Raw genomic sequence first — 12,374 nt, forward strand, 5'->3', positions numbered from 1 at the left:
GCTGTGCACCGAGCACTGCTGATGGTCATGCGCATGCGCGCGTGGAAATATAGATGCATAACAGTAGCTATCTTTACGTTAGGAATTGGATTAATATAACCATTAAAACTGTTAATGGTGTATGTGTAACCGAATTTACTTCTAAGGTTTATAGGGTTCTCGGTCTCCGCAGAAGTAAGTTCGATTACATATTACTCCATTAACAGTTTTAATGGTTATGTTAATCCAATTCGACGCTCGCATGCGCATGGCCACCATCGGTACATAGCTGCTCGCTGCGATTAGTTCCGGCACAGCTCTCGCGACCTACCGACCTCGTCCGCTCAGTGGGGCCTGCTGTTTCTCTTCAGCTAAGTAATGTAGATACTTGACACGGCATGCAATAGTTTAGTATCAATAGCTTCTGATGAAGGTGAAATTATTTTGGCTGAAACCTAGGTAAAGATTGGCTTCTATTTGCGGCTGAGGCTGACGTGTTATATGTTTAGGTATTTTTTAGTTTTACCCAATATAGTTGATTCAAAAAAATTCATAAATATAATACTGGTCATCCATGTAGATATGAACTGAAGAAACAATAATTTAAGTTCATCACTAATCTCCTTTATTGCGAAAAAATGTTAGAAATTACTTTTTTTTTTTTTTACAAAATGCGACGTATCCACTTTTTCATCTGTGTTTCTTCTTTAGCGCTACGAATACTTTCACATTTTTATTTCTAACTCTCCAAAACCGGAGGTGAATTTTAGAATTGACGAGCTCCTTTTACGCAGAAGTTGATGCTCTACAACTTTTATGCATAGCACTTTTCATTTCAAGTAGCAGTTCCTGAGTTAAAGGCGTTGGAACATGAGCACAATTCACTTTTCGACAAACTGTTAAAAATTGCTACCTTTTAAAGATGGTTTATCGCTAAACGGCTGAAGCGAATTTAACTCTTAAGTAGGTCACTATGCGATAAAGTTTATATTCCTTCATCCTGATGTTTAGAAAATTTTCTGTGGTTTTCGAGATATAAGCGAAAAACTGAAAATCACCCAAACGTAACGTGAGATTTTGGCCTTCAGTAGTTTATCACAAGCCGCAAATCGTCACAAACTCATTTAAATCTTATTTGGGATGACTGGCGCCGATTAAAATTATTTCCATCTTGTGCACGTTTATTTGCCAGCAAAAGTCTCATTTTCCTCCATTAATAGTACTAAGAAATTATTCTGCTCACTTTTGTTTTACTCATATACGGGCTATCTCTAAAATGAACACCATTCAGACACAAACATCCTGCTTTGCCTTTTGTTTCCTTTGTTGTTTCAATATGGTGACAATCTATATTTACATCTTGCCACTCTTTTGACGTTGGTGGCTCCTGCTTAAACTTGCACTTTTCGCCTCCCGTACTGTTTCATAATATTTTGAATCTTGTAACATCTTAAGTGATTTTCCAAATGAGTGTACTACAACAGCTAATAACGTTGTAGTGAAACAGTGGCTGAGCGTGAAAGAGAAGTGCGACAGTATGCACTGTTGTTCAAGAAACGCTTATCAAAGAGCCAGTTTACTTTGTAGGACGGTGTCCGACATGCCGACAGTGAACACCAGCAAGTTTAAAGGCTATTAAATTTAATTTTTGTTGTAAGTTGCAGCTGTACAGTATAAAAGGAATATTAGCTGAGTTTTGTGGAATCTTGAAAAACGGAGATGTCGAGTGTTGTGAAAATTTGCCATATACAGGTGCCTTTGACAATGGTAAATATTAAGTTCTGCCGTATTTTCTTTTAGACATTGTGTGAGGCTCGCATGGAAGTACCAGAGTTCGCTGAAAAACGCCAACTGGCGTTTGTTGAGTTTAGTTTAAACTGTCCCCAAATACTCTAATTTTGTCTTAGTGATCCGTATGAGAGTGATACATAGCCCGTCACACGAATATTTTATATGCACCCTCTTTTGTACACTAATTGCATTTTCGTAGTATTCCATCGAACCGCAGTCTGCCACATGCTTTACCTAAGGCGGAGACTATGTAATCGTTCCATTTCATATCCCCACAAATAGTTAAATCGAAGTATTTTTATAACTTCTATATTACAACTGTCACTCATTCGTACTGTAAGCATAGGGTACCATTCTGTTCGTTTCGTGAAGACAATAGTTTTACATTTTTGAACATTTAAAGTGAGTTGCCAATCTTTGCATAGCTTCGAAAGCTTATCAAGATCTCACAGAATATTCGTGCAGATTTTCTCAGACAGTCTTCACTAGAGATAACTGCATTATCTGTGGAATGTCTGATGTTACTATTAAATTAACACGGCGTCTCTCAACACCGACTACACAATAAATACTGTGAAAAGTTTTCTGTAAACTGGAATTGGCCATTGCAATCCACAACACGTTAACTGACATATTTTAAAATAATGTTCACATTGTGACTGCCTACAGCGCCCTGTTTTCACCTGGTGGCGGAAAATGGAACTAGTATTTTTCGGCATACTCCGTGAGAGTACCGATTAATGAACAGTGTCCAGCAACACATACACGAGTGAGGTACAAAGCTATTTATTATACACAGTGTGTGTTATAGTTAATAGCAAACTGACACGGATGGAACTATATAGCAACAGGGGCAGAAACCACTGCAGTAAACAATGACTCACGATCCGCCCTCACAGCTTTACTTCCGATACTACGTGTCTCATACCATTCAGACTTCACAGAAATTCTTCTGCGCACTGTGCTGCACTAGCACTACTGGAAGGCAGGCATAGCAAAGAAATGACGGGGCTTGAGTTGTGAACGGATAGCTCAGTCTATTGAGCACTTGCCCGCGAAAGGCAAAGGTCCGGGCTTCGACTCCTGGTCCATTTCACAGTCTTCATCTGTCAGGAATTTCATATCAGCTCAGGTCCGCTGCAAAGTGAAAATTGGTTCTTAACTTGACGGTATCACCACAAACATTAAGCTGAAAAGGGATATGAATATTATTTCCCTATCCTTTCCATGAAGTTACAAATTTGAAAAACATTTATTTCTCGGAGAAAATATGATGAACACGTATCGAACGCGAAAGGCACAACTCTAAGAGTAAAGTATTGTTTGGTCGTACTAAGGAATCGGCGTGCCGCAGCACAGCGACCCCACTTAAAGGTGCTGGACGCAAGGATTGCTCTCCGTGTTTTGCTGTCGTCAAGAAGCATCCTCATAAGGAATACAGAACTGAACAATCTGAGATCGCCTAATTGATTTGGCATGTAAAATTACCTTGCCACAGCATCTTGCCTGCAACGGAAAATCAATCAAAATTTTCCGTGGACATTGCACATCGCATGAAATACCCCACGAACAGTATTTCTTTAGGCTGATCTCACCTATACGTCATAAAAAATCTGAATCAAAAAAATCACATACTGGGTGGTTACACTTAAAACTGGCAGTGTTCCGAGTGCAGTAGGGCGGGCTGTATGTGTTGCTGGACGCTGTTCATTAATCGGTGCACTCACGGAATACGACGGAAAATTACTAGATCCATTTTCCACCACCACGTGAAAATATAGCGCTGTAGGCAGTCACAATGTGAAATGTTTCCGATTTTGAAGTCAGTATGCTGTCTATCGCTTGGTGACGTATGTACACTTCTTTCGTGAGGTGACTGTAAAAGGTTAAGAAGGTTGAAATTCTCCACATGAGACGCAATACCTACAGAGAAGAAAGATCATGCACTGCTATTAAAGTTGCTTTATCAGAACAGCAGCAATGGCACCGCTGCATTTTTTGGTGGTAAGTTCCTATGGGACCAAACTGCTGACGTTATTGGTCCCTAGGCCTGCACAATACTTAATCTGACTTAAGCTAAGGATAACACACACATACACATACCCACGCCCGAGGGAAGACTCGAACGTCCGACGGGGAGAACCACGCGAACCGTGGCAAGGCGCCTAAGACCGCGAGGCACGGCTTCTTTGCGGAAACATGCAGACAGAGACAGCTGCGAAGAGGTCCCATGTCATTAAATGGGCTAAAGAATTTGATCAAGTAATTTGAAGAAACGGGTGTATTAGCTGGTGCAGTGGAGAGAGGGATGCGACCCATACCCATGGCAGCTGTTGATGAAGTTGCTGTAGCTATAGACGACCGTGCAGCACATGTCTCAAATTCTGCAGCCAGCGCTCGAGCTGTCACGCAATTTGACTCTCCTGTCGTCAACAGTTCAAGAGATTTTGCGGCGCATTTTACACTGGTATCTCTACAGGATTCACAATGTGCACCAAATGAAGCCCGAAAATAAGTTTCAACACCGTGACTTTACTGTTCGGGTTTTTGCGTGCATGGAAATGGATGACTTTTGGCTTTGGAATATTCCTTGGATGTACTAGTCATACTTTGCTCTGCACGGTGCCGTGAATGCACATAACTGGAGCATATGGGATTCTACTCGCCCACATGTTAAACGGGAACAATCCACTGCACACACCTTGTGTGGCTGTGTGGTATGGTTTCACAAGCTCCTTCATTCTCGGTTCGTTTTTCTTGGAGAAGATGACACCTCACGGGTCTGTTAGGTGTACAGCGACATTGCACACTGTAAGGACTTGCTTGTGCGACACGTGATTCCAGCTTTGTTAGAACCCAACTGCGTCCACATCACTACATTCGTGCAACATGGGGTGACACCACATGTCGTGTGCCACGTGAAACATTTGCTTCGTAGAACCCATCGGCAACGATCGCGTCACATCCAGGTAATTTCAAGGCGTGTAGCCTTGCAGATCCCCCGATCTAAGGCCATGTGACTTCTGGTTCTGGGGATATCTGAAAGATCGAGTCTATCAGGAATGCACCCGGACTCTTCCTGATCTGAAGGATAGCATAATGATATATCGCTCTGATTACGCCGGATATTCTGCGAGCAACTGTCGACCAAGCGGTGTTACGGATACAGCATATTGTTGAGTCTCGAGACCATTTGAACACATTTTGTAACTTGTGTCTATATCCTAATAAAATATCCAGAACCATTATTATCATGTGTTTGATCACACCTCCTCTTTTCCTGCACCCATACCAGATTCTAAGACTGCTTACAGCGCCATTTTTTCACCTGGTGGCAGAAAGTGGAACTATTTTTAGTAAGCGCACCAATTCATGAACACGAAGTTGCAGTGGCTGTGTTGTTAAAAAAATAGGGTGCAAAGTTTCTTCTGACATGAATGCATGTCCAAAGGAGCTTTCGATCGTATTCTGGACAACACAGCCACTGCTATGTCGTATTCATCCGCTGAAACCGGGTAAACGACTTTGAATTCCCTGCACAGGAATATACATAATGAATCTACGAGTTAAAGATGTAAACACTTGGTTGACGAGAACTGGAAGTTTGGATGTGGCCTTGGTTCACGCTCGGATGGCGTAATAGTAAGGCGACAGCTTGCGATAAGCGGGAAATACGATTTCTAGTCCCGGTCCGGTACAAATTTTCACAGCCGTCATTCCATTATTCAGATGATCATATTTGCGACTGTAAAACACATTTCATGCATTAATGAACATACCTACCAAGTTTCAGCGTCCTGAGATTTATATAGCCCCCACTAAAGCACTCGGAACACCATCAGTTTAATTATAACCACCCGATAGAAACGACGCTTGTCCATGCTTAGAAAAGTCACGCTACATTGTAGCATTAAAGCAGAACGTATGGCTGTTCCAGGTTAATGTGACGCTCCTCGGACGAATCACTGGCCAGCAGGCGCCTGCCACGATACGCGGAGCACAGGCGCGCATTCTGTTTCGCACAATAACTGCAGAGTCTGCCGCGATAAGCGCGCGCCGACGCGAATCACAGCGCGCCGGCCTTATCGCGCCGGTCATTACGAACAAAGCGCCAGCTTCATTACGGGGCGAGTCCACAAGAGAGGCCGTCCCGCGAACAACAGGTTCCGCGTGACTGCTACTGCTGCACCTGCATGCGCAGCGAATTAACGTAAAATTATCGACCCATACTAATGCTCAGATCGCAGGAGCTCAGCGTCCATATCATGGAAAACCGGTAGCATTTAGCACGTCAGTTTTCTTATCAAACACTTGAATGATTACGCTTGATGCAATGTAAATTCTATTCCACTAATTCTAAAACGCCACAGATTACTGTATATAGGAGACAGGTCTCATAGAGTATGACTTAGTCCCTCTTACACCTTCAGGTAGCTAGTAAAAACTACAAACTGGGTTAGTTACTCTTACTCTTTCAGGTAACTAGTAAAAAAAAAAAAAAAAACGCGGTCATTAGTAGTGACAGGCGACTACGACTAGGCACCATATGGCAACAACATACCAGCAGATTTTCTTAGCTGCGATGAGACTAGTTACTTCCGTTACTATCCCAAAAGTATCAAATGGTAATAAAGCGACTGCTTACTAATAAGATCATTAGAAGAAGCAGACCAGGTTAAGTTGGAGAAAAATAGCCGACGTTTCCACTACAATCTAATGAAGGAAACCATAGTAATGTTCAATTGAAGTGATTTAAGGAAATTACAGAAAACCTGAATCACTGTATTTTGTTGTTTTTTTATCCTTTTATCCTTACAAATACAGTCACCGTGCCACATCAGTCACCATAGAGCGACCTGTGGTTTTTAAACAAATGTTACGAAATACTGTAATTCTCACTCATTTTCTTGCAGGTGTTTATGTATCAAATTGGTAGCATTAGTTCCAACTACAATAAAATAAAATAATGTAGATAGTTTACTTATGAAGAGACGGAAAAGTAATATGTGGATGCCTGCTGACGCAGTCTAGCCTGTGAAGAAACTCCTACAATCCGATACGACATTTTCTTCTCTTTTTTCACATCAGATATAAAACTGCAATATTTCGGGTTTTGTGTTTCTTTGTAATTACGTTCTGTAACTGACATCTAAGGAATTATTATTTTATTTTCGTTGTGTTACACGTAAACAAGTTCAACAAAATGTAACATGTGGAATATTCTGCGACAGCGACCAGATTCGAAAAATCTTGATAGGTTGCTTTGTGAAGTATCAAAGGAGTCTAGAGAGAAGGGAGAGACTGATCGTAGTGCGCAAGAGAGTGAACGGCTTGCTTGTAACAGCAGAACAGCAACTTTATACACTGTTTTTCTGTGTATAGCGCGGACTGTTTTTGATGCACAGCGCGGACTGTTTTCGACGCATAGCGCTAACTACGAATTTAATGGACGTACAGAAGAGAGAATAAAATAGCACAAAGGCGCAAAGGTAGTACGCCAATACGAACGTCTAAGAATGAGACTGACAGATAATGAGAAATAGCTAAGCAGGAACACCTAGAGAACAAATTTAAGGTTGTAGAGATATGCATGACCAGTATAACGATAGATGTCGTGTACAGAATAAAAGAGGAGCAACTGTACGAATATCAGGAGCTAAGATGGCTAGTCAGTACCAAGCAAGCAAGGAAAAACTTACAGATGAAAGGGGTGGATACAGAATGGTTCTACAAGGGAAGTGAACTTGAATATTATAGAAACGAAATCAGGGATACGTGAAGATGAGATGGGAAATATGATACTACGAGAAGAACTTGACGGAGCTCTGGAAGCCGCAAGTAGAAACAAGGCCCCAGCAGTAGACATTCCTACGTGCAAATTGAGACCTTCTGTAGAACCAACCATGACAGAGGTATAACACAAGGTATGCACGAAATATCACGCAGGCTAAATACCCTCAGACTTAAAGAAGGACGTAATACACAGTGTGTCCCAGTTCTGTTTAGGACTGCTTGTGTGAAATTCCAAACTCAAATCCTGTCTCGTGACGAGTTGTGGCGTTACGATCCCTGAAGTTTCTACAACAGCCGTGTATAAGGTCAAAGTGACAGCTTCACTGCAGCAGGCGTCCCGACCGAAAATGTAACAGTACGTGTCTGATACTTGTCGAAAAATGGCGGTGGAGCAACGAGGCAGCATCAAGTTTTTTGAGTCCACCATCGTTTGTGGGCGAGAATTCGTCGAATTCCACCCAAACACCGAGAGACAAGTTCCACGTCACAACTCCACGACAGTGACCAAGCCCACAAAGTGCACACCGTGTGCACGTTTTTGGTCAACAAATGGATCATAGCGCTGGATCACCCACCGTATTCGCCGGACTTGTCCCCAGCCGACTCCTTGTTCGCCGAACTGAAGTTCACAATGAAAAAGACACAATTACAATGCAATTGGGGACATCCATGAAAATTGTACTGCAGTACTAAACATGGTCACTTAAAATGAATATAATGTCTGTTTCAGAACACTTTTGAAACAATTTTAGCTGTGTACTGATTCAGGGGGAGACTATTTTGAATAAATACAGTTATTCTCTGAACATAATCCATGACTTTTATTTTTCTTAGCCACAGTCCTAACGCGCCTGGGACGCACAATGTAATTCCAATTACAAAGAAGACAAGTGTGAATACTAATGAATTAACATTTTAATAAAACATAGTTGCAAAATAGTGACATGAATTATTTAGATTAGAACGAAAAACCTAGTAGGTGACCCCCACGGAAGGTCAGTTTGTGTTTCTGAGACATGCAGGAGTACGCCAGACAATAATGACCCTATGGCTTATCTTAAAAGTCCTGTTGAAGGATGGAAAAGCTACATTTATACCATTTGTAGATTTGGAGAAAACTTTTGACATTGTTGGCTGGAATAACTTATCGAAATTTTGAAAGTAACTGTGTTGAAGTACAGGTAAGGAAAGGTTATTTACATTTTGCACAGAAACCAGACTGCAGTTATGAGATTCAAAGGACATGAAAAGGGAGCAGCAATTGAAAAGGAAGAGAGATAGACTTGTAGCCTATCCCCCATGTCATTTAATAGGTGCTTTGAGCAAACGGTAAAGGAAACCAAGGAGAAATTTGGAAAGAGAATTAAAGTTCATGGAGAAAAAATAAAAACTTTGAGGTATGCCGATGACCTTGTAATTCTATCAGAAACGGCAAAGCACTTGAAAGAGCAATGGAACGGATAGCCTGTTGAAACGTAATAATAAAACGATCACCAACAAAACGAAAATAAGGTTTCATGAATAGAGACACAGCTTTCAGACACAGTATTTTTTAATGTTTTATTGAATTTCATGGCTGATTTCGGACCCTGTACGTCCATCGCCAGGTGCATATTGTCTTAACACGTGATGTATTTCTACTCATAAGTGGAGTAAAATGTATGGTTCTTCAAAGACAAGGTTAAATGTTAGGTTCTGTATTTCGTTAATCAACTGCGGAAAATATGGGAAGCATTGGACAAACTAGTGCAAAACTTACTGAACGTTTAAGAAAGAATATTTTTGTCCTTTTAAGGACAGCATACGTTGGTTTATCCGTGCTGTCACTGCACGTCCTGTCGCTCAAGACGCATATTTGGTCATACATTTTAAAAATCTTCACAGATGTAGCTTAACACGATATGATCAAAGATGAAGTTTGTCATGTGGGTGTCAAATATCTGAGCATTAACTAAATTGACATATGCAATGGATAAATATAAAAGAAGTCTTTAAAATTACCGAGATAACTACAGCTAACGAAATCTGTCTATTCATTTCATTTAGAATCAGGCTTTTTGGTTTTAAGGAGATTTAGTTCCAGTTGTTCTCAAAGATTTAGGGTCTAACTGTTGGCTTCGCTGTGTAGTACTACCAAATTGTTTTCTATCTTGTTGATAATGTTTAGATTCCACTGTATCCTGCGAAATAACTGATTTTTCATAGTGATTGAATCTGGAAGCATTTATGTGTACCCGGAAACGGGTTTTGAAATTTCTGTCTGTTTTCCCTTCACAGTAGAGAAGACAGCTGGGGCATGATACTTTATGCATTCAGCTGTTGTTGAATTTTTGGGCAACTGTTTAGATGTTGGGGGTTAGTAAGTGTCCTAACATTTTATTAGAAAAAATGTAATTGTTACGTAGTTTTTTTGAATAGGTTAAAAATGTTTCATGGTATGGGAATTAGGTGTGGGATGTTGCCAAATATTTTCTCTTCTTTATTAGTGTGGCAATTCACCGCTTTCTGATTTTGTATTTGTGTGTCTAAATTGTCAGTTGTTTTGTCTGTGTAGCCACTGTTGACGGCAACAATTTTTATTGTTGAAACTTTTTAAAGCTCAGATCACATGAATATTTCTCTATTAAAATAACTGCTTTCGACAGACTATGCTGTCTCTTCAAATCTTAAAAAAATTTTTAGTTATGAAACGTGTTCATTTTATGTATGACCTCACGGCAAGTTTTCAGGTGGATATAAAGAGTTCATAAAAGGCTTGTCATAACTAAAACATTTAAAAACATAAAGCATCTTGTGCAAATCGACCTGTCCACATTTATACCGCTCAAGATGATTGTTACGTCACAAAAAAGCAGTACACAGCAGCTAACGCTGTTTCGTTCTAAGTTGACTGAGTGTAAATTCAGAATGTTAGTGTGTGGTGGCATGGGATGATGAGTAGCCTATCATTATGTCTTTGTATTTGTGTTTTCTGTGTCTGCGGACTTATCTTTTTGTAACTGAAGAGGTTTTTATTCATACTTCGTGTCTATTGCATACAGTGAAGTTCACTGCTGAAAAAATATAGATAAAATAAGATCACTGGGTACAATCTAACTAAATCAGGAGATGGTGAGGGAATTAGCCTAGGAAATGAGACTCTAAAACTAATAAATATGTTGTGCTATATGGACACCAAAAGAGCTAACAATGACCATAATTGAGAGGATACAAAATCCAAGCTGGCTATAGCAAGAAAAGAATTTCTAAGAAAGAGGAATTTGTTAATATCGAATATAAATTTAAGCGCTAGAAAGTCTTTTCTGAAGATATTTGTTTGAAGTGTATCCTTGCACGGAAGTGAAGCGTGGGCAATAAGCAGTTCAGACACGAAGCAACAGAACTTTTAGAAGACTGCCAAAGATTAGATGGAACTAAATCGAACTGAAGAAAACAGAAATTTATGGCACAACTTGAATTAAAAAAGGGATCAGTTAATACGACACATCCTGAGGCATCAAGGAATAACAAATCTGGTGATGAAGGGAAGTGTGGGGGGTAAAAATTGTAGAGAAAGCCCTACGCATGAATACAATAAAGAGGTTTAAATGGATGTAGGTTATAGAAGTTATTCAGAAGGGGCTTGCACAGAGTAGACTAACACAGAGAGCTACATTAAACCAGTCTTCGGGTTGAAATCCACCAAACAACACAACAATGTGAGTCTCATTTTAAACTATTATCTCAGAAAACAATAATTTGAAAGCCGCGATTCGGAAAGTGAAGCAAGTGTTTGTTAAAGTGGACTGCTTTCGATGCATCCGTGAACTGTTAAATAAAATATATACAGGGTGTTTCAAAAATGACCGGTATATTTGAAACAGCAATAAAAACTAAACGAGCAGCGATAGAAATACACCGTTTGTTGCAATATGCTTGGGACAACAGTACATTTTCAGGCGGACAAACTTTCGAAATTACAGTAGTTACAATTTTCAACAACAGATGGCGCTGCAAGTGATGTGAAAGATATAGAAGACAACGCAGTCTGTGGGTGCGCCATTCTGTATGTCGTCTTTCTGCTGTAAGCGTGTGCTGTTCACAACGTGCAAGTGTGCTGTAGACAACATGGTTTATTCCTTAGAACAGAGGATTTTTCTGGTGTTGGAATTCCACCGCCTAGAACACAGTGTTGTTGCAACAAGACGAAGTTTGCAAGGGAGGTTTAATGTAACCAAAGGGCCGAAAAGCGATACAATAAAGGATCTGTTTGAAAAATTTCAACGGACTGGGAACGTGACAGATGAGCGTGCTGGAAAGGTAGGGCGACCGCGTATGGCAACCACAGAGGGCAACGCGCAGCTAGTGCAGCAGGTGATCCAACAGCGGCCTCGGGTTTCCGTTCGCCGTGTTGCAGCTGCGGTCCAAATGACGCCAACGTCCACGTATCGTCTCATGCGCCAGAGTTTACACCTCTATCCATACAAAATTCAAACGCGGCAACCCCTCAGCGCCGCTACCATTGCTGCACGAGAGACATTCGCTAACGATATGGTGCACAGGATTGATGACGGCGATATGCATGTGGGCAGTATTTGGTTTACTGACGAAGCTTATTTTTACCTGGACGGCTTCGTCAATAAACAGAACTGGCGCATATGGGGAACCGAAAAGCCCCATGTTGCAGTCCCATCGTCCCTGCATCCTCAAAAAGTACTGGTCTGGGCCGCCATTTCTTCCAAAGGAATCATTGGCCCATTTTTCAGATCCGAAACGATTACTGCATCACGCTATCTGGACAATCTTCGTGAATTTGTGGCGGTACAAACTGC

This window comes from Schistocerca americana, chromosome 1, assembly GCF_021461395.2.
Source record: "Schistocerca americana isolate TAMUIC-IGC-003095 chromosome 1, iqSchAmer2.1, whole genome shotgun sequence".
In the NCBI taxonomy this organism is placed as follows: domain Eukaryota; kingdom Metazoa; phylum Arthropoda; class Insecta; order Orthoptera; family Acrididae; genus Schistocerca; species Schistocerca americana.